Below are 13,030 nucleotides of genomic sequence, written 5' to 3' on the forward strand. Positions count from 1 at the left end.
GTCGTATCGCTCAAAGTTTGAATTTGCAAGGAGGTTGTGGACTACGACCACACCAGGTTGAAAGCACCCGATCTCGTTCGATCTCGGAAGTTAAGCAACCTCGGGCTTGGTCAGTACTTGGATGGGTGACCGCCTAGGAATACCAAGTGTTGTAGTCACTTTTTTGTTTTTTTAGTGCTCCACAATCCGAGGTCGTATCGCCCAAAGTTTGAATTTGCATTGACGTTGTGGACTACGACCACACCAGGTTGAAAGCACCCGATCTCGTTCGATCTCGGAAGTTAAGCAACCTCGGGCTTGGTCAGTACTTGGATGGGTGACCGCCTAGGAATACCAAGTGTTGTAGTCCCTTTTTTGTTTTTTCAGTGCTCCAGAATCCGAGGTCGTATCGATCAAACTTTGAATTTGCATTGACGTTGTGGACTACGACCACACCAGGTTGAAAGCACCCGATCTCGTTCGATCTCGGAAGTTAAGCAACCTCGGGCTTGGTCAGTACTTGGATGGGTGACCGCCTAGGAATACCAAGTGTTGTAGTCACTTTTTTGTTTTTTCAGTGCTCCAGAATCCGAGGTCGTATCGATCAAACTTTGAATTTGCATTGACGTTGTGGACTACGACCACACCAGGTTGAAAGCACCCGATCTCGTTCGATCTCGGAAGTTAAGCAACCTCGGGCTTGGTCAGTACTTGGATGGGAGACCGCCTAGGAATACCAAGTGTTGTAGTCCCTTTTTTGTTTTTTTAGTGCTCCACAATCCGAGGTCGTATCGCTCAAAGTTTGAATTTGCATTGACGTTGTGGACTACGACCACACCAGGTTGAAAGCACCCGATCTCGTTCGATCTCGGAAGTTAAGCAACCTCGGGCTTGGTCAGTACTTGGATGGGTGACCGCCTAGGAATACCAAGTGTTGTAGTCACTTTTTTGTTTTGTTTTTAGTGCTCCACAATCCGAGGTCGTATCGCCCAAGGTTTGAATTTGCAGAGACATTGTGGACTACGACCACACCAGGTTGAAAGCACCCGATCTCGTTCGATCTCGGAAGTTAAGCAACCTCGGGCTTGGTCAGTACTTGGATGGGTGACCGCCTAGGAATACCAAGTGTTGTAGTCACTTTTTTATTTTGTTTTTAGTGCTTCACAATCCGAGGGCATATCGCTCAAAGTTTGAATTTGGAGGGACCTTCTGGACTACGACCACACCAGGTTGAAAGCACCCGATCTCGTTCGATCTCGGAAGTTAAGCAACCTCGGGCTTGGTCAGTACTTGGATGGGTGACCGCCTAGGAATACGAAGTGTTGTAGTCACTTTTTTGTTTTGTTTTTAGTGCTCCACAATCCGAGGTCGTATCGCCCAAAGTTTGAATTTGCAGAGACATTGTGGACTACGACCACACCAGGTTGAAAGCACCCGATCTCGTTCGATCTCGGAAGTTAAGCAACCTCGGGCTTGGTCAGTACTTGGATGGGTGACCGCCTAGGAATACCAAGTGTTGTAGTCACTTTTTTGTTTTATTTTTAGTGCTCCACAATCCGAGGTCGTATCGCTCAAACTTTGAATTTGCATTGACGTTGTGGACTACGACCACACCAGGTTGAAAGCACCCGATCTCGTTCGATCTCGGAAGTTAAGCAACCTCGGGCTTGGTCAGTACTTGGATGGGTGACCGCCTAGGAAAACCAAGTGTTGTAGTCTCGTTTTTTTAGTGCATGAGAAACCGAGGTCGCTTCGATCAAAGTTTGAATTTGCAAGGAAGTTGTGGACTACGACCACACCAGGTTGAAAGCACCCGATCTCGTTCGATCTCGGAAGTTATGCAACCTCGGGCTTGGTCAGTACTTGGATGGGTGACCGCCTAGGAATACCAAGTGTTGTAGTCCCTTTTTTGTTTTTTCAGTGCTCCAGAATCCGAGGTCGTATCGATCAAACTTTGAATTTGCATTGACGTTGTGGACTACGACCACACCAGGTTGAAAGCACCCGATCTCGTTCGATCTCGGAAGTTAAGCAACCTCGGGCTTGGTCAGTACTTGGATGGGTGACCGCCTAGGAATACCAAGTGTTGTAGTCACTTTTTTGTTTTGTTTTTAGTGCTTCACAATCCGAGGGCGTATCGCTCAAAGTTTGAATTTGCATTGACGTTGTGGACTACGACCACAGCAGGTTGAAAGCACCCGATCTCGTTCGATCTCGGAAGTTAAGCAGCCTCGGGCTTGGTCAGTACTTGGATGGGTGACCGCCTAGGAATACCAAGTGTTGTAGTCGCTTTTTTGTTTTGTTTTTAGTGCTCCACAATCCGAGGTCGTATCGCTCAAAGTTTGAATTTGCATTGACGTTGTGGACTACGACCACACCAGGTTGAAAGCACCCGATCTCGTTCGATCTCGGAAGTTAAGCAGCCTCGGGCTTGGTCAGTACTTGGATGGGTGACCGCCTAGGAATACCAAGTGTTGTAGTCGCATTTTTGTTTTGTTTTTAGTGCTCCACAATCCCAGGTCGTATCGCTCAAAGTTTGAATTTGCATTGAAGTTGTGGACTACGACCACACCAGGTTGAAAGCACCCGATCTCGTTCGATCTCGGAAGTTAAGCAACCTCGGGCTTGGTCAGTACTTGGATGGGTGACCGCCTAGGAATACCAAGTGTTGTAGTCACTTTTTTGTTTTATTTTTAGTGCTCCACAATCCGAGGTCGTATCGCTCAAACTTTGAATTTGCATTGACGTTGTGGACTACGACCACACCAGGTTGAAAGCACCCGATCTCGTTCGATCTCGGAAGTTAAGCAACCTCGGGCTTGGTCAGTACTTGGATGGGTGACCGCCTAGGAAAACCAAGTGTTGTAGTCTCGTTTTTTTAGTGCATGAGAAACCGAGGTCGCTTCGATCAAAGTTTGAATTTGCAAGGAGGTTGTGGACTACGACCACACCAGGTTGAAAGCACCCGATCTCGTTCGATCTCGGAAGTTATGCAACCTCGGGCTTGGTCAGTACTTGGATGGGTGACCGCCTAGGAATACCAAGTGTTGTAGTCCCTTTTTTGTTTTTTCAGTGCTCCAGAATCCGAGGTCGTATCGATCAAACTTTGAATTTGCATTGACGTTGTGGACTACGACCACACCAGGTTGAAAACACCCGATCTCGTTCGATCTCGGAAGTTAAGCAACCTCGGGCTTGGTCAGTACTTGGATGGGTGACCGCCTAGGAATACCAAGTGTTGTAGTCACTTTTTTGTTTTTTTATAGCTCCACAATCCGAGGTCGTATCGCTCAAAGTTTGAATTTGTATTGACGTTGTGGACTACGACCACACCAGGTTGAAAGCACCCGATCTCGTTCGATCTCGGAAGTTAAGCAACCTCGGGCTTGGTCAGTACTTGGATGGGTGACCGCCTAGGAATACCAAGTGTTGTAGTCACTTTTTTGTTTTGTTTTTAGTGCTTCACAATCCGAGGGCGTATCGCTCAAAGTTTGAATTTGCATTGACGTTGTGGACTACGACCACAGCAGGTTGAAAGCACCCGATCTCGTTCGATCTCGGAAGTTAAGCAGCCTCGGGCTTGGTCAGTACTTGGATGGGTGACCGCCTAGGAATACCAAGTGTTGTAGTCGCTTTTTTGTTTTGTTTTTAGTGCTCCACAATCCGAGGTCGTATCGCTCAAAGTTTGAATTTGCATTGACGTTGTGGACTACGACCACACCAGGTTGAAAGCACCCGATCTCGTTCGATCTCGGAAGTTAAGCAGCCTCGGGCTTGGTCAGTACTTGGATGGGTGACCGCCTAGGAATACCAAGTGTTGTAGTCGCATTTTTGTTTTGTTTTTAGTGCTCCACAATCCCAGGTCGTATCGCTCAAAGTTTGAATTTGCATTGAAGTTGTGGACTACGACCACACCAGGTTGAAAGCGCCCGATCTCGTTCGATCTCGGAAGTTAAGCAACCTCGGGCTTGGTCAGTACTCGGATGGGTGACCGCCTAGGAATACCAAGTGTTGTAGTCTCGTTTTTTTAGTGCATGAGAAACCGAGGTCGTATCGCTCAAAGTTTGAATTTGCAAGGAGGTTGTGGACTACGACCACACCAGGTTGAAAGCACCCGATCTCGTTCGATCTCGGAAGTTAAGCAACCTCGGGCTTGGTCAGTACTTGGATGGGTGACCGCCTAGGAATACCAAGTGTTGTAGTCACTTTTTTGTTTTTTTAGCGCTCCACAATCCGAGGTCGTATCGCCCAAAGTTTGAATTTGCATTGACGTTGTGGACTACGACCACAGCAGGTTGAAAGCACCCGATCTCGTTCGATCTCGGAAGTTAAGCAACCTCGGGCTTGGTCAGTACTTGGATGGGTGACCGCCTAGGAATACCAAGTGTTGTAGTCCCTTTTTTGTTTTTTCACTGCTCCAGAATCCGAGGTCGTATCGCTCAAAGTTTGAATTTGCATTGACGTTGTGGACTACGACCACACCAGGTTGAAAGCACCCGATCTCGTTCGATCTCGGAAGTTAAGCAACCTCGGGCTTGGTCAGTACTTGGATGGGTGACCGCCTAGGAATACCAAGTGTTGTAGTCACTTTTTTGTTTTTTCAGTGCTCCAGAATCCGAGGTCGTATCGATCAACTTTGAATTTGCATTGACGTTGTGGACTACGACCACAGCAGGTTGAAAGCACCCGATCTCGTTCGATCTCGGAAGTTAAGCAACCTCGGGCTTGGTCAGTACTTGGATGGGTGACCGCCTAGGAATACCAAGTGTTGTAGTCCCTTTTTTGTTTTTTTAGTGCTCCACAATCCGAGGTCGTATCGCTCAAAGTTTGAATTTGCATTGACGTTGTGGACTACGACCACACCAGGTTGAAAGCACCCGATCTCGTTCGATCTCGGAAGTTAAGCAACCTCGGGCTTGGTCAGTACTTGGATGGGTGACCGCCTAGGAATACCAAGTGTTGTAGTCACTTTTTTGTTTTGTTTTTAGTGCTCCACAATCCGAGGTCGTATCGCCCAAGGTTTGAATTTGCAGAGACATTGTGGACTACGACCACACCAGGTTGAAAGCACCCGATCTCGTTCGATCTCGGAAGTTAAGCAACCTCGGGCTTGGTCAGTACTTGGATGGGTGACCGCCTAGGAATACCAAGTCTTGTAGTCACTTTTTTATTTTGTTTTTAGTGCTTCACAATCCGAGGGCGTATCGCTCAAAGTTTGAATTTGGAGGGACGTTCTGGACTACGACCACACCAGGTTGAAAGCACCCGATCTCGTTCGATCTCGGAAGTTAAGCAACCTCGGGCTTGGTCAGTACTTGGATGGGTGACCGCCTAGGAATACCAAGTGTTGTAGTCACTTTTTTGTTTTGTTTTTAGTGCTCCACAATCCGAGGTCGTATCGCCCAAAGTTTGAATTTGCAGAGACATTGTGGACTACGACCACACCAGGTTGAAAGCACCCGATCTCGTTCGATCTCGGAAGTTAAGCAACCTCGGGCTTGGTCAGTACTTGGATGGGTGACCGCCTAGGAATACCAAGTGTTGTAGTCACTTTTTTGTTTTGTTTTTAGTGCTCCACAATCCGAGGTCGTATCGCTCAAAGTTTGAATTTGCATTGACGTTGTGGACTACGACCACACCAGGTTGAAAGCACCCGATCTCGTTCGATCTCGGAAGTTAAGCAACCTCGGGCTTGGTCAGTACTTGGATGGGTGACCGCCTAGGAATACCAAGTGTTGTAGTCTCGTTTTTTTAGTGCATGAGAAACCGAGGTCGCTTCGATCAAAGTTTGAATTTGCAAGGAGGTTGTGGACTACGACCACACCAGGTTGAAAGCACCCGATCTCGTTCGATCTCGGAAGTTATGCAACCTCGGGCTTGGTCAGTACTTGGATGGGTGACCGACTAGGAATAACAAGTGTTGTAGTCACTTTTTTGTTTTTTTAGTGCTCCACAATCCGAGGTCGTATCGCTCAAAGTTTGAATTTGCATTGACGTTGTGGACTACGACCACACCAGGTTGAAAGCACCCGATCTCGTTCGATCTCGGAAGTTAAGCAACCTCGGGCTTGGTCAGTACTTGGATGGGTGACCGCCTAGGAATACCAAGTGTTGTAGTCTCGTTTTTTCAGTGCATGAGAAACCGAGGTCGCTTCGATCAAAGTTTGAATTTGCAGAGAAGTTGTGGACTACGACCACACCAGGTTGAAACCACCCGATCTCGTTCGATCTCGGAAGTTAAGCAACCTCGGGCTTGGTCAGTACTTGGATGGGTGACCGCCTGGGAATACCAAGTGTTGTAGCCACTTTTTTGTTTTGTTTTTAGTGCTCCACAATCCGAGGTCGTATCGCTCAAAGTTTGAATTTGCAGAGACGTTGTGGACTACGACCACACCAGGTTGAAAGCACCCGATCTCGTTCGATCTCGGAAGTTAAGCAACCTCGGGCTTGGTCAGTACTTGGATGGGTGACCGCCTAGGAATACCAAGTGTTGTAGTCACTTTTTTGTTATGTTTTTAGTGCTCCACAATCCGAGGTCGTATCGCCCAAGGTTTGAATTTGCAGAGACATTGTGGACTACGACCACACCAGGTTGAAAGCACCCGATCTCGTTCGATCTCGGAAGTTAAGCAACCTCGGGCTTGGTCAGTACTTGGATGGGTGACCGCCTAGGAATACCAAGTGTTGTAGTCACTTTTTTGTTTTGTTTTTAGTGCTTCACAATCCGAGGGCGTATCGCTCAAAGTTTGAATTTGGAGGGACGTTCTGGACTACGACCACACCAGGTTGAAAGCACCCGATCTCGTTCGATCTCGGAAGTTAAGCAACCTCGGGCTTGGTCAGTACTTGGATGGGTGACCGCCTAGGAATACCAAGTGTTGTAGTCACTTTTTTGTTTTGTTTTTAGTGATCCACAATCCGAGGTCGTATCGCCCAAGGTTTGAATTTGCAGAGACATTGTGGACTACGACCACACCAGGTTGAAAGCACCCGATCTCGTTCGATCTCGGAAGTTAAGCAACCTCGGGCTTGGTCAGTACTTGGATGGGTGACCGCCTAGGAATACCAAGTCTTGTAGTCACTTTTTTATTTTGTTTTTAGTGCTTCACAATCCGAGGGCGTATCGCTCAAAGTTTGAATTTGGAGGGACGTTCTGGACTACGACCACACCAGGTTGAAAGCACCCGATCTCGTTCGATCTCGGAAGTTAAGCAACCTCGGGCTTGGTCAGTACTTGGATGGGTGACCGCCTAGGAATACCAAGTGTTGTAGTCACTTTTTTGTTTTGTTTTTAGTGCTCCACAATCCGAGGTCGTATCGCCCAAAGTTTGAATTTGCAGAGACATTGTGGACTACGACCACACCAGGTTGAAAGCACCCGATCTCGTTCGATCTCGGAAGTTAAGCAACCTCGGGCTTGGTCAGTACTTGGATGGGTGACCGCCTAGGAATACCAAGTGTTGTAGTCACTTTTTTGTTTTGTTTTTAGTGCTCCACAATCCGAGGTCGTATCGCTCAAAGTTTGAATTTGCATTGACGTTGTGGACTACGACCACACCAGGTTGAAAGCACCCGATCTCGTTCGATCTCGGAAGTTAAGCAACCTCGGGCTTGGTCAGTACTTGGATGGGTGACCGCCTAGGAATACCAAGTGTTGTAGTCTCGTTTTTTTAGTGCATGAGAAACCGAGGTCGCTTCGATCAAAGTTTGAATTTGCAAGGAGGTTGTGGACTACGACCACACCAGGTTGAAAGCACCCGATCTCGTTCGATCTCGGAAGTTATGCAACCTCGGGCTTGGTCAGTACTTGGATGGGTGACCGCCTAGGAATACCAAGTGTTGTAGTCACTTTTTTGTTTTTTTAGTGCTCCACAATCCGAGGTCGTATCGCTCAAAGTTTGAATTTGCATTGACGTTGTGGACTACGACCACACCAGGTTGAAAGCACCCGATCTCGTTCGATCTCGGAAGTTAAGCAACCTCGGGCTTGGTCAGTACTTGGATGGGTGACCGCCTAGGAATACCAAGTGTTGTAGTCTCGTTTTTTCAGTGCATGAGAAACCGAGGTCGCTTCGATCAAAGTTTGAATTTGCAGAGAAGTTGTGGACTACGACCACACCAGGTTGAAACCACCCGATCTCGTTCGATCTCGGAAGTTAAGCAACCTCGGGCTTGGTCAGTACTTGGATGGGTGACCGCCTGGGAATACCAAGTGTTGTAGCCACTTTTTTGTTTTGTTTTTAGTGCTCCACAATCCGAGGTCGTATCGCTCAAAGTTTGAATTTGCAGAGACGTTGTGGACTACGACCACACCAGGTTGAAAGCACCCGATCTCGTTCGATCTCGGAAGTTAAGCAACCTCGGGCTTGGTCAGTACTTGGATGGGTGACCGCCTAGGAATACCAAGTGTTGTAGTCACTTTTTTGTTATGTTTTTAGTGCTCCACAATCCGAGGTCGTATCGCCCAAGGTTTGAATTTGCAGAGACATTGTGGACTACGACCACACCAGGTTGAAAGCACCCGATCTCGTTCGATCTCGGAAGTTAAGCAACCTCGGGCTTGGTCAGTACTTGGATGGGTGACCGCCTAGGAATACCAAGTGTTGTAGTCACTTTTTTGTTTTGTTTTTAGTGCTTCACAATCCGAGGGCGTATCGCTCAAAGTTTGAATTTGGAGGGACGTTCTGGACTACGACCACACCAGGTTGAAAGCACCCGATCTCGTTCGATCTCGGAAGTTAAGCAACCTCGGGCTTGGTCAGTACTTGGATGGGTGACCGCCTAGGAATACCAAGTGTTGTAGTCACTTTTTTGTTTTGTTTTTAGTGATCCACAATCCGAGGTCGTATCGCCCAAAGTTTGAATTTGCAGAGACATTGTGGACTACGACCACACCAGGTTGAAAGCACCCGATCTCGTTCGATCTCGGAAGTTAAGCAACCTCGGGCTTGGTCAGTACTTGGATGGGTGACCGCCTAGGAATACCAAGTGTTGTAGTCACTTTTTTGTTTTGTTTTTAGTGCTCCACAATCCGAGGTCGTATCGCTCAAACTTTGAATTTGCATTGACGTTGTGGACTACGACCACACCAGGTTGAAAGCACCCGATCTCGTTCGATCTCGGAAGTTAAGCAACCTCGGGCTTGGTCAGTACTTGGATGGGTGACCGCCTAGGAATACCAAGTGTTGTAGTCTCGTTTTTTTAGTGCATGAGAAACCGAGGTCGCTTCGATCAAAGTTTGAATTTGCAAGGAGGTTGTGGACTACGACCACACCAGGTTGAAAGCACCCGATCTCGTTCGATCTCGGAAGTTAAGCAACCTCGGGCTTGGTCAGTACTTGGATGGGTGACCGCCTAGGAATACCAAGTGTTGTAGTCACTTTTTTGTTTTGTTTTTAGTGCTTCACAATCCGAGGGCGTATCGCTCAAAGTTTGAATTTGCAGAGACGTTGTGGACTACGACCACAGCAGGTTGAAAGCACCCGATCTCGTTCGATCTCGGAAGTTAAGCAGCCTCGGGCTTGGTCAGTACTTGGATGGGTGACCGCCTAGGAATACCAAGTGTTGTAGTCGCTTTTTTGTTTTGTTTTTAGTGCTCCACAATCCGAGGTCGTATCGCTCAAAGTTTGAATTTGCATTGACGTTGTGGACTACGACCACACCAGGTTGAAAGCACCCGATCTCGTTCGATCTCGGAAGTTAAGCAACCTCGGGCTTGGTCAGTACTCGGATGGGTGACCGACTAGGAATAACAAGTGTTGTAGTCTCGTTTTTTTAGTGCATAAGAAACCGAGGTCGTATCGCTCAAAGTTTGAATTTGCAAGGAGGTTGTGGACTACGACCACACCAGGTTGAAAGCACCCGATCTCGTTCGATCTCGGAAGTTAAGCAACCTCGGGCTTGGTCAGTACTTGGATGGGTGACCGCCTAGGAATACCAAGTGTTGTAGTCACTTTTTTGTTTTTTTAGTGCTCCACAATCCGAGGTCGTATCGCTCAAAGTTTGAATTTGCATTGACGTTGTGGACTACGACCACACCAGGTTGAAAGCACCCGATCTCGTTCGATCTCGGAAGTTAAGCAACCTCGGGCTTGGTCAGTACTTGGATGGGTGACCGCCTAGGAATACCAAGTGTTGTAGTCACTTTTTTGTTTTTTCAGTGCTCCACAATCCGAGGTCGTATCGCTCAAAGTTTGAATTTGCATTGACGTTGTGGACTACGACCACACCAGGTTGAAAGCACCCGATCTCGTTCGATCTCGGAAGTTAAGCAACCTCGGGCTTGGTCAGTACTTGGATGGGTGACCGCCTAGGAATACCAAGTGTTGTAGTCACTTTTTTGTTTTGTTTTTAGTGCTCCACAATCCGAGGTCGTATCGCCCAAGGTTTGAATTTGCAGAGACATTTTGGACTACGACCACACCAGGTTGAAAGCACCCGATCTCGTTCGATCTCGGAAGTTAAGCAACCTCGGGCTTGGTCAGTACTTGGATGGGTGACCGCCTAGGAATACCAAGTGTTGTAGTCACTTTTTTGTTTTGTTTTTAGTGCTTCACAATCCGAGGGCGTATCGCTCAAAGTTTGAATTTGGAGGGACGTTCTGGACTACGACCACACCAGGTTGAAAGCACCCGATCTCGTTCGATCTCGGAAGTTAAGCAACCTCGGGCTTGGTCAGTACTTGGATGGGTGACCGCCTAGGAATACCAAGTGCTGTAGTCACTTTTTTGTTTTGTTTTTAGTGCTTCACAATCCGAGGGCGAATCGATCAAACTTTGAATTTGCATTGACGTTGTGGACTACGACCACAGCAGGTTGAAAGCACCCGATCTCGTTCGATCTCGGAAGTTAAGCAGCCTCGGGCTTGGTCAGTACTTGGATGGGTGACCGCCTAGGAATACCAAGTGTTGTAGTCGCTTTTTTGTTTTGTTTTTAGTGCTCCACAATCCGAGGTCGTATCGCTCAAAGTTTGAATTTGCATTGACGTTGTGGACTACGACCACACCAGGTTGAAAGCACCCGATCTCGTTCGATCTCGGAAGTTAAGCAACCTCGGGCTTGGTCAGTACTTGGATGGGTGACCGCCTAGGAATACCAAGTGTTGTAGTCACTTTTTTGTTTTTTCAGTGCTCCACAATCCGAGGTCGTATCGCTCAAAGTTTGAATTTGCATTGACGTTGTGGACTACGACCACACCAGGTTGAAAGCACCCGATCTCGTTCGATCTCGGAAGTTAAGCAACCTCGGGCTTGGTCAGTACTTGGATGGGTGACCGCCTAGGAATACCAAGTGTTGTAGTCACTTTTTTGTTTTGTTTTTAGTGCTCCACAATCCGAGGTCGTATCGCCCAAGGTTTGAATTTGCAGAGACATTTTGGACTACGACCACACCAGGTTGAAAGCACCCGATCTCGTTCGATCTCGGAAGTTAAGCAACCTCGGGCTTGGTCAGTACTTGGATGGGTGACCGCCTAGGAATACCAAGTGTTGTAGTCACTTTTTTGTTTTGTTTTAAGTGCTTCACAATCCGAGGTCGTATCGCTCAAAGTTTGAATTTGGAGGGACGTTGTGGACTACGACCACACCAGGTTGAAAGCACCCGATCTCGTTCGATCTCGGAAGTTAAGCAACCTCGGGCTTGGTCAGTACTTGGATGGGTGACCGCCTAGGAATACCAAGTGTTGTAGTCACTTTTTTGTTTTGTTTTTAGTGCTCCACAATCCGAGGTCGTATCGCCCAAAGTTTGAATTTGCAGAGACATTGTGGACTACGACCACACCAGGTTGAAAGCACCCGATCTCGTTCGATCTCGGAAATTAAGCAACCTCGGGCTTGGTCAGTACTTGGATGGGTGACCGCCTAGGAATACCAAGTGTTGTAGTTGCTTTTTTGTTTTGTTTTTAGTGCTCCACAATCCGAGGTCGTATCGCTCAAAGTTTGAATTTGCATTGACGTTGTGAACTACGACCACACCAGGTTGAAAGCACCCGATCTCGTTCGATCTCGGAAGTTAAGCAGCCTCGGGCTTGGTCAGTACTTGGATGGGTGACCGCCTAGGAATACCAAGTGTTGTAGTCACTTTTTTGTTTTGTTTTTAGTGCTTCACAATCCGAGGGCGTATCGCTCAAAGTTTGAATTTGGAGGGACGTTCTGGACTACGACCACACCAGGTTGAAAGCACCCGATCTCGTTCGATCTCGGAAGTTAAGCAACCTCGGGCTTGGTCAGTACTTGGATGGGTGACCGCCTAGGAATACCAAGTGTTGTAGTCACTTTTTTGTTTTTTTAGTGCTCCACAATCCGAGGTCGTATCGCTCAAAGTTTGAATTTGCATTGACGTTGTGGACTACGACCACACCAGGTTGAAAGCACCCGATCTCGTTCGATCTCGGAAGTTAAGCAACCTCGGGCTTGGTCAGTACTTGGATGGGTGACCGCCTAGGAATACCAAGTGTTGTAGTCTCTGTTTTGTTTTGTTTTTAGTGCTCCACAATCCGAGGTCGTATCGCTCAAAGTTTGAATTTGCATTGACGTTGTGGACTACGACCACACCAGGTTGAAAGCACCCGATCTCGTTCGATCTCGGAAGTTAAGCAACCTCGGGCTTGGTCAGTACTTGGATGGGTGACCGCCTAGGAATACCAAGTGTTGTAGTCAGTTTTTTGTTTTGTTTTTAGTGCTCCACAATCCGAGGTCGTATCGCCCAAGGTTTGAATTTGCAGAGACATTTTGGACTACGACCACACCAGGTTGAAAGCACCCGATCTCGTTCGATCTCGGAAGTTAAGCAACCTCGGGCTTGGTCAGTACTTGGATGGGTGACCGCCTAGGAATACCAAGTGTTGTAGTCACTTTTTTGTTTTGTTTTTAGTGCTTCACAATCCGAGGGCGTATCGCTCAAAGTTTGAATTTGGAGGGACGTTCTGGACTACGACCACACCAGGTTGAAAGCACCCGATCTCGTTCGATCTCGGAAGTTAAGCAACCTCGGGCTTGGTCAGTACTTGGATGGGTGACCGCCTAGGAATACCAAGTGTTGTAGTCACTTTTTT

General features: G+C 47.6%; 68 non-coding genes across 68 annotated transcripts; all 68 read left to right on the forward strand.

Moving 5' to 3' along the window:
• Nucleotides 1–39: 39 nt before the first annotated feature.
• LOC145211026 (5S ribosomal RNA) lies at nucleotides 40–158 on the forward strand. Its single transcript, XR_013856347.1, has one exon. It is a non-coding gene; the product is annotated as a 5S ribosomal RNA (ribosomal RNA).
• A 72-nt stretch (nucleotides 159–230) lies between these two features.
• LOC145210942 (5S ribosomal RNA) lies at nucleotides 231–349 on the forward strand. Its single transcript, XR_013856267.1, has one exon. It is a non-coding gene; the product is annotated as a 5S ribosomal RNA (ribosomal RNA).
• A 72-nt stretch (nucleotides 350–421) lies between these two features.
• On the forward strand, nucleotides 422–540 carry LOC145211028 (5S ribosomal RNA). The gene has a single exon (XR_013856348.1). It is a non-coding gene; the product is annotated as a 5S ribosomal RNA (ribosomal RNA).
• Nucleotides 541–612: 72 nt separating this feature from the next.
• LOC145210961 (5S ribosomal RNA) lies at nucleotides 613–731 on the forward strand. Its single transcript, XR_013856285.1, has one exon. It is a non-coding gene; the product is annotated as a 5S ribosomal RNA (ribosomal RNA).
• A 72-nt stretch (nucleotides 732–803) lies between these two features.
• Nucleotides 804–922, forward strand: LOC145211029 (5S ribosomal RNA). Its single transcript, XR_013856349.1, has one exon. It is a non-coding gene; the product is annotated as a 5S ribosomal RNA (ribosomal RNA).
• Nucleotides 923–997: 75 nt separating this feature from the next.
• LOC145211030 (5S ribosomal RNA) lies at nucleotides 998–1,116 on the forward strand. Its single transcript, XR_013856350.1, has one exon. It is a non-coding gene; the product is annotated as a 5S ribosomal RNA (ribosomal RNA).
• A 75-nt stretch (nucleotides 1,117–1,191) lies between these two features.
• LOC145210248 (5S ribosomal RNA) lies at nucleotides 1,192–1,310 on the forward strand. Its single transcript, XR_013855725.1, has one exon. It is a non-coding gene; the product is annotated as a 5S ribosomal RNA (ribosomal RNA).
• A 75-nt stretch (nucleotides 1,311–1,385) lies between these two features.
• Nucleotides 1,386–1,504, forward strand: LOC145211031 (5S ribosomal RNA). Its single transcript, XR_013856351.1, has one exon. It is a non-coding gene; the product is annotated as a 5S ribosomal RNA (ribosomal RNA).
• Nucleotides 1,505–1,579: 75 nt separating this feature from the next.
• Nucleotides 1,580–1,698, forward strand: LOC145210967 (5S ribosomal RNA). Its single transcript, XR_013856291.1, has one exon. It is a non-coding gene; the product is annotated as a 5S ribosomal RNA (ribosomal RNA).
• Nucleotides 1,699–1,764: 66 nt separating this feature from the next.
• Nucleotides 1,765–1,883, forward strand: LOC145210082 (5S ribosomal RNA). The gene has a single exon (XR_013855569.1). It is a non-coding gene; the product is annotated as a 5S ribosomal RNA (ribosomal RNA).
• Nucleotides 1,884–1,955: 72 nt separating this feature from the next.
• Nucleotides 1,956–2,074, forward strand: LOC145211032 (5S ribosomal RNA). Its single transcript, XR_013856352.1, has one exon. It is a non-coding gene; the product is annotated as a 5S ribosomal RNA (ribosomal RNA).
• Nucleotides 2,075–2,149: 75 nt separating this feature from the next.
• On the forward strand, nucleotides 2,150–2,268 carry LOC145210525 (5S ribosomal RNA). Its single transcript, XR_013855986.1, has one exon. It is a non-coding gene; the product is annotated as a 5S ribosomal RNA (ribosomal RNA).
• A 75-nt stretch (nucleotides 2,269–2,343) lies between these two features.
• On the forward strand, nucleotides 2,344–2,462 carry LOC145209915 (5S ribosomal RNA). Its single transcript, XR_013855413.1, has one exon. It is a non-coding gene; the product is annotated as a 5S ribosomal RNA (ribosomal RNA).
• Nucleotides 2,463–2,537: 75 nt separating this feature from the next.
• LOC145211034 (5S ribosomal RNA) lies at nucleotides 2,538–2,656 on the forward strand. The gene has a single exon (XR_013856353.1). It is a non-coding gene; the product is annotated as a 5S ribosomal RNA (ribosomal RNA).
• A 75-nt stretch (nucleotides 2,657–2,731) lies between these two features.
• Nucleotides 2,732–2,850, forward strand: LOC145210968 (5S ribosomal RNA). The gene has a single exon (XR_013856292.1). It is a non-coding gene; the product is annotated as a 5S ribosomal RNA (ribosomal RNA).
• A 66-nt stretch (nucleotides 2,851–2,916) lies between these two features.
• Nucleotides 2,917–3,035, forward strand: LOC145210083 (5S ribosomal RNA). Its single transcript, XR_013855570.1, has one exon. It is a non-coding gene; the product is annotated as a 5S ribosomal RNA (ribosomal RNA).
• A 72-nt stretch (nucleotides 3,036–3,107) lies between these two features.
• On the forward strand, nucleotides 3,108–3,226 carry LOC145209704 (5S ribosomal RNA). The gene has a single exon (XR_013855217.1). It is a non-coding gene; the product is annotated as a 5S ribosomal RNA (ribosomal RNA).
• A 72-nt stretch (nucleotides 3,227–3,298) lies between these two features.
• On the forward strand, nucleotides 3,299–3,417 carry LOC145211035 (5S ribosomal RNA). Its single transcript, XR_013856354.1, has one exon. It is a non-coding gene; the product is annotated as a 5S ribosomal RNA (ribosomal RNA).
• Nucleotides 3,418–3,492: 75 nt separating this feature from the next.
• On the forward strand, nucleotides 3,493–3,611 carry LOC145210526 (5S ribosomal RNA). Its single transcript, XR_013855987.1, has one exon. It is a non-coding gene; the product is annotated as a 5S ribosomal RNA (ribosomal RNA).
• Nucleotides 3,612–3,686: 75 nt separating this feature from the next.
• LOC145209916 (5S ribosomal RNA) lies at nucleotides 3,687–3,805 on the forward strand. The gene has a single exon (XR_013855414.1). It is a non-coding gene; the product is annotated as a 5S ribosomal RNA (ribosomal RNA).
• A 75-nt stretch (nucleotides 3,806–3,880) lies between these two features.
• On the forward strand, nucleotides 3,881–3,999 carry LOC145209887 (5S ribosomal RNA). Its single transcript, XR_013855388.1, has one exon. It is a non-coding gene; the product is annotated as a 5S ribosomal RNA (ribosomal RNA).
• A 66-nt stretch (nucleotides 4,000–4,065) lies between these two features.
• Nucleotides 4,066–4,184, forward strand: LOC145211037 (5S ribosomal RNA). Its single transcript, XR_013856356.1, has one exon. It is a non-coding gene; the product is annotated as a 5S ribosomal RNA (ribosomal RNA).
• A 72-nt stretch (nucleotides 4,185–4,256) lies between these two features.
• On the forward strand, nucleotides 4,257–4,375 carry LOC145210126 (5S ribosomal RNA). The gene has a single exon (XR_013855610.1). It is a non-coding gene; the product is annotated as a 5S ribosomal RNA (ribosomal RNA).
• Nucleotides 4,376–4,447: 72 nt separating this feature from the next.
• LOC145211038 (5S ribosomal RNA) lies at nucleotides 4,448–4,566 on the forward strand. The gene has a single exon (XR_013856357.1). It is a non-coding gene; the product is annotated as a 5S ribosomal RNA (ribosomal RNA).
• A 71-nt stretch (nucleotides 4,567–4,637) lies between these two features.
• Nucleotides 4,638–4,756, forward strand: LOC145210128 (5S ribosomal RNA). The gene has a single exon (XR_013855612.1). It is a non-coding gene; the product is annotated as a 5S ribosomal RNA (ribosomal RNA).
• Nucleotides 4,757–4,828: 72 nt separating this feature from the next.
• LOC145211039 (5S ribosomal RNA) lies at nucleotides 4,829–4,947 on the forward strand. The gene has a single exon (XR_013856358.1). It is a non-coding gene; the product is annotated as a 5S ribosomal RNA (ribosomal RNA).
• A 75-nt stretch (nucleotides 4,948–5,022) lies between these two features.
• Nucleotides 5,023–5,141, forward strand: LOC145210270 (5S ribosomal RNA). Its single transcript, XR_013855745.1, has one exon. It is a non-coding gene; the product is annotated as a 5S ribosomal RNA (ribosomal RNA).
• Nucleotides 5,142–5,216: 75 nt separating this feature from the next.
• On the forward strand, nucleotides 5,217–5,335 carry LOC145211040 (5S ribosomal RNA). Its single transcript, XR_013856359.1, has one exon. It is a non-coding gene; the product is annotated as a 5S ribosomal RNA (ribosomal RNA).
• A 75-nt stretch (nucleotides 5,336–5,410) lies between these two features.
• On the forward strand, nucleotides 5,411–5,529 carry LOC145211041 (5S ribosomal RNA). The gene has a single exon (XR_013856360.1). It is a non-coding gene; the product is annotated as a 5S ribosomal RNA (ribosomal RNA).
• A 75-nt stretch (nucleotides 5,530–5,604) lies between these two features.
• Nucleotides 5,605–5,723, forward strand: LOC145211096 (5S ribosomal RNA). The gene has a single exon (XR_013856411.1). It is a non-coding gene; the product is annotated as a 5S ribosomal RNA (ribosomal RNA).
• Nucleotides 5,724–5,789: 66 nt separating this feature from the next.
• Nucleotides 5,790–5,908, forward strand: LOC145210671 (5S ribosomal RNA). The gene has a single exon (XR_013856122.1). It is a non-coding gene; the product is annotated as a 5S ribosomal RNA (ribosomal RNA).
• A 72-nt stretch (nucleotides 5,909–5,980) lies between these two features.
• LOC145211107 (5S ribosomal RNA) lies at nucleotides 5,981–6,099 on the forward strand. Its single transcript, XR_013856422.1, has one exon. It is a non-coding gene; the product is annotated as a 5S ribosomal RNA (ribosomal RNA).
• A 66-nt stretch (nucleotides 6,100–6,165) lies between these two features.
• LOC145209953 (5S ribosomal RNA) lies at nucleotides 6,166–6,284 on the forward strand. Its single transcript, XR_013855449.1, has one exon. It is a non-coding gene; the product is annotated as a 5S ribosomal RNA (ribosomal RNA).
• A 75-nt stretch (nucleotides 6,285–6,359) lies between these two features.
• LOC145211043 (5S ribosomal RNA) lies at nucleotides 6,360–6,478 on the forward strand. The gene has a single exon (XR_013856362.1). It is a non-coding gene; the product is annotated as a 5S ribosomal RNA (ribosomal RNA).
• A 75-nt stretch (nucleotides 6,479–6,553) lies between these two features.
• Nucleotides 6,554–6,672, forward strand: LOC145211045 (5S ribosomal RNA). Its single transcript, XR_013856363.1, has one exon. It is a non-coding gene; the product is annotated as a 5S ribosomal RNA (ribosomal RNA).
• Nucleotides 6,673–6,747: 75 nt separating this feature from the next.
• LOC145211046 (5S ribosomal RNA) lies at nucleotides 6,748–6,866 on the forward strand. The gene has a single exon (XR_013856364.1). It is a non-coding gene; the product is annotated as a 5S ribosomal RNA (ribosomal RNA).
• Nucleotides 6,867–6,941: 75 nt separating this feature from the next.
• On the forward strand, nucleotides 6,942–7,060 carry LOC145210272 (5S ribosomal RNA). The gene has a single exon (XR_013855747.1). It is a non-coding gene; the product is annotated as a 5S ribosomal RNA (ribosomal RNA).
• Nucleotides 7,061–7,135: 75 nt separating this feature from the next.
• On the forward strand, nucleotides 7,136–7,254 carry LOC145211047 (5S ribosomal RNA). The gene has a single exon (XR_013856365.1). It is a non-coding gene; the product is annotated as a 5S ribosomal RNA (ribosomal RNA).
• A 75-nt stretch (nucleotides 7,255–7,329) lies between these two features.
• LOC145211048 (5S ribosomal RNA) lies at nucleotides 7,330–7,448 on the forward strand. Its single transcript, XR_013856366.1, has one exon. It is a non-coding gene; the product is annotated as a 5S ribosomal RNA (ribosomal RNA).
• A 75-nt stretch (nucleotides 7,449–7,523) lies between these two features.
• On the forward strand, nucleotides 7,524–7,642 carry LOC145211118 (5S ribosomal RNA). The gene has a single exon (XR_013856433.1). It is a non-coding gene; the product is annotated as a 5S ribosomal RNA (ribosomal RNA).
• Nucleotides 7,643–7,708: 66 nt separating this feature from the next.
• Nucleotides 7,709–7,827, forward strand: LOC145210255 (5S ribosomal RNA). Its single transcript, XR_013855731.1, has one exon. It is a non-coding gene; the product is annotated as a 5S ribosomal RNA (ribosomal RNA).
• A 72-nt stretch (nucleotides 7,828–7,899) lies between these two features.
• LOC145211129 (5S ribosomal RNA) lies at nucleotides 7,900–8,018 on the forward strand. Its single transcript, XR_013856444.1, has one exon. It is a non-coding gene; the product is annotated as a 5S ribosomal RNA (ribosomal RNA).
• A 66-nt stretch (nucleotides 8,019–8,084) lies between these two features.
• Nucleotides 8,085–8,203, forward strand: LOC145209954 (5S ribosomal RNA). The gene has a single exon (XR_013855450.1). It is a non-coding gene; the product is annotated as a 5S ribosomal RNA (ribosomal RNA).
• A 75-nt stretch (nucleotides 8,204–8,278) lies between these two features.
• On the forward strand, nucleotides 8,279–8,397 carry LOC145211050 (5S ribosomal RNA). The gene has a single exon (XR_013856368.1). It is a non-coding gene; the product is annotated as a 5S ribosomal RNA (ribosomal RNA).
• A 75-nt stretch (nucleotides 8,398–8,472) lies between these two features.
• Nucleotides 8,473–8,591, forward strand: LOC145211051 (5S ribosomal RNA). Its single transcript, XR_013856369.1, has one exon. It is a non-coding gene; the product is annotated as a 5S ribosomal RNA (ribosomal RNA).
• Nucleotides 8,592–8,666: 75 nt separating this feature from the next.
• On the forward strand, nucleotides 8,667–8,785 carry LOC145211052 (5S ribosomal RNA). Its single transcript, XR_013856370.1, has one exon. It is a non-coding gene; the product is annotated as a 5S ribosomal RNA (ribosomal RNA).
• Nucleotides 8,786–8,860: 75 nt separating this feature from the next.
• LOC145211053 (5S ribosomal RNA) lies at nucleotides 8,861–8,979 on the forward strand. The gene has a single exon (XR_013856371.1). It is a non-coding gene; the product is annotated as a 5S ribosomal RNA (ribosomal RNA).
• A 75-nt stretch (nucleotides 8,980–9,054) lies between these two features.
• LOC145211141 (5S ribosomal RNA) lies at nucleotides 9,055–9,173 on the forward strand. The gene has a single exon (XR_013856455.1). It is a non-coding gene; the product is annotated as a 5S ribosomal RNA (ribosomal RNA).
• A 66-nt stretch (nucleotides 9,174–9,239) lies between these two features.
• LOC145211054 (5S ribosomal RNA) lies at nucleotides 9,240–9,358 on the forward strand. Its single transcript, XR_013856372.1, has one exon. It is a non-coding gene; the product is annotated as a 5S ribosomal RNA (ribosomal RNA).
• Nucleotides 9,359–9,433: 75 nt separating this feature from the next.
• LOC145210527 (5S ribosomal RNA) lies at nucleotides 9,434–9,552 on the forward strand. Its single transcript, XR_013855988.1, has one exon. It is a non-coding gene; the product is annotated as a 5S ribosomal RNA (ribosomal RNA).
• A 75-nt stretch (nucleotides 9,553–9,627) lies between these two features.
• Nucleotides 9,628–9,746, forward strand: LOC145210284 (5S ribosomal RNA). The gene has a single exon (XR_013855758.1). It is a non-coding gene; the product is annotated as a 5S ribosomal RNA (ribosomal RNA).
• A 66-nt stretch (nucleotides 9,747–9,812) lies between these two features.
• On the forward strand, nucleotides 9,813–9,931 carry LOC145211055 (5S ribosomal RNA). The gene has a single exon (XR_013856373.1). It is a non-coding gene; the product is annotated as a 5S ribosomal RNA (ribosomal RNA).
• A 72-nt stretch (nucleotides 9,932–10,003) lies between these two features.
• Nucleotides 10,004–10,122, forward strand: LOC145211056 (5S ribosomal RNA). Its single transcript, XR_013856374.1, has one exon. It is a non-coding gene; the product is annotated as a 5S ribosomal RNA (ribosomal RNA).
• A 72-nt stretch (nucleotides 10,123–10,194) lies between these two features.
• Nucleotides 10,195–10,313, forward strand: LOC145211057 (5S ribosomal RNA). The gene has a single exon (XR_013856375.1). It is a non-coding gene; the product is annotated as a 5S ribosomal RNA (ribosomal RNA).
• A 75-nt stretch (nucleotides 10,314–10,388) lies between these two features.
• LOC145211058 (5S ribosomal RNA) lies at nucleotides 10,389–10,507 on the forward strand. The gene has a single exon (XR_013856376.1). It is a non-coding gene; the product is annotated as a 5S ribosomal RNA (ribosomal RNA).
• A 75-nt stretch (nucleotides 10,508–10,582) lies between these two features.
• Nucleotides 10,583–10,701, forward strand: LOC145210028 (5S ribosomal RNA). The gene has a single exon (XR_013855519.1). It is a non-coding gene; the product is annotated as a 5S ribosomal RNA (ribosomal RNA).
• A 75-nt stretch (nucleotides 10,702–10,776) lies between these two features.
• On the forward strand, nucleotides 10,777–10,895 carry LOC145210528 (5S ribosomal RNA). Its single transcript, XR_013855989.1, has one exon. It is a non-coding gene; the product is annotated as a 5S ribosomal RNA (ribosomal RNA).
• A 75-nt stretch (nucleotides 10,896–10,970) lies between these two features.
• Nucleotides 10,971–11,089, forward strand: LOC145211059 (5S ribosomal RNA). Its single transcript, XR_013856377.1, has one exon. It is a non-coding gene; the product is annotated as a 5S ribosomal RNA (ribosomal RNA).
• Nucleotides 11,090–11,161: 72 nt separating this feature from the next.
• On the forward strand, nucleotides 11,162–11,280 carry LOC145211062 (5S ribosomal RNA). Its single transcript, XR_013856379.1, has one exon. It is a non-coding gene; the product is annotated as a 5S ribosomal RNA (ribosomal RNA).
• A 75-nt stretch (nucleotides 11,281–11,355) lies between these two features.
• Nucleotides 11,356–11,474, forward strand: LOC145211063 (5S ribosomal RNA). Its single transcript, XR_013856380.1, has one exon. It is a non-coding gene; the product is annotated as a 5S ribosomal RNA (ribosomal RNA).
• Nucleotides 11,475–11,549: 75 nt separating this feature from the next.
• On the forward strand, nucleotides 11,550–11,668 carry LOC145211064 (5S ribosomal RNA). Its single transcript, XR_013856381.1, has one exon. It is a non-coding gene; the product is annotated as a 5S ribosomal RNA (ribosomal RNA).
• A 75-nt stretch (nucleotides 11,669–11,743) lies between these two features.
• LOC145210475 (5S ribosomal RNA) lies at nucleotides 11,744–11,862 on the forward strand. Its single transcript, XR_013855937.1, has one exon. It is a non-coding gene; the product is annotated as a 5S ribosomal RNA (ribosomal RNA).
• A 75-nt stretch (nucleotides 11,863–11,937) lies between these two features.
• LOC145210184 (5S ribosomal RNA) lies at nucleotides 11,938–12,056 on the forward strand. The gene has a single exon (XR_013855665.1). It is a non-coding gene; the product is annotated as a 5S ribosomal RNA (ribosomal RNA).
• A 75-nt stretch (nucleotides 12,057–12,131) lies between these two features.
• Nucleotides 12,132–12,250, forward strand: LOC145211065 (5S ribosomal RNA). Its single transcript, XR_013856382.1, has one exon. It is a non-coding gene; the product is annotated as a 5S ribosomal RNA (ribosomal RNA).
• Nucleotides 12,251–12,322: 72 nt separating this feature from the next.
• On the forward strand, nucleotides 12,323–12,441 carry LOC145211152 (5S ribosomal RNA). The gene has a single exon (XR_013856466.1). It is a non-coding gene; the product is annotated as a 5S ribosomal RNA (ribosomal RNA).
• Nucleotides 12,442–12,516: 75 nt separating this feature from the next.
• Nucleotides 12,517–12,635, forward strand: LOC145211066 (5S ribosomal RNA). Its single transcript, XR_013856383.1, has one exon. It is a non-coding gene; the product is annotated as a 5S ribosomal RNA (ribosomal RNA).
• Nucleotides 12,636–12,710: 75 nt separating this feature from the next.
• On the forward strand, nucleotides 12,711–12,829 carry LOC145211067 (5S ribosomal RNA). The gene has a single exon (XR_013856384.1). It is a non-coding gene; the product is annotated as a 5S ribosomal RNA (ribosomal RNA).
• A 75-nt stretch (nucleotides 12,830–12,904) lies between these two features.
• On the forward strand, nucleotides 12,905–13,023 carry LOC145211068 (5S ribosomal RNA). Its single transcript, XR_013856385.1, has one exon. It is a non-coding gene; the product is annotated as a 5S ribosomal RNA (ribosomal RNA).
• Nucleotides 13,024–13,030: the final 7 nt, after the last annotated feature.

Source organism: Phallusia mammillata, chromosome 1 (assembly GCF_965637545.1).
Source record: "Phallusia mammillata chromosome 1, kaPhaMamm4.hap1.1, whole genome shotgun sequence".
NCBI lineage: Eukaryota > Metazoa > Chordata > Ascidiacea > Phlebobranchia > Ascidiidae > Phallusia > Phallusia mammillata.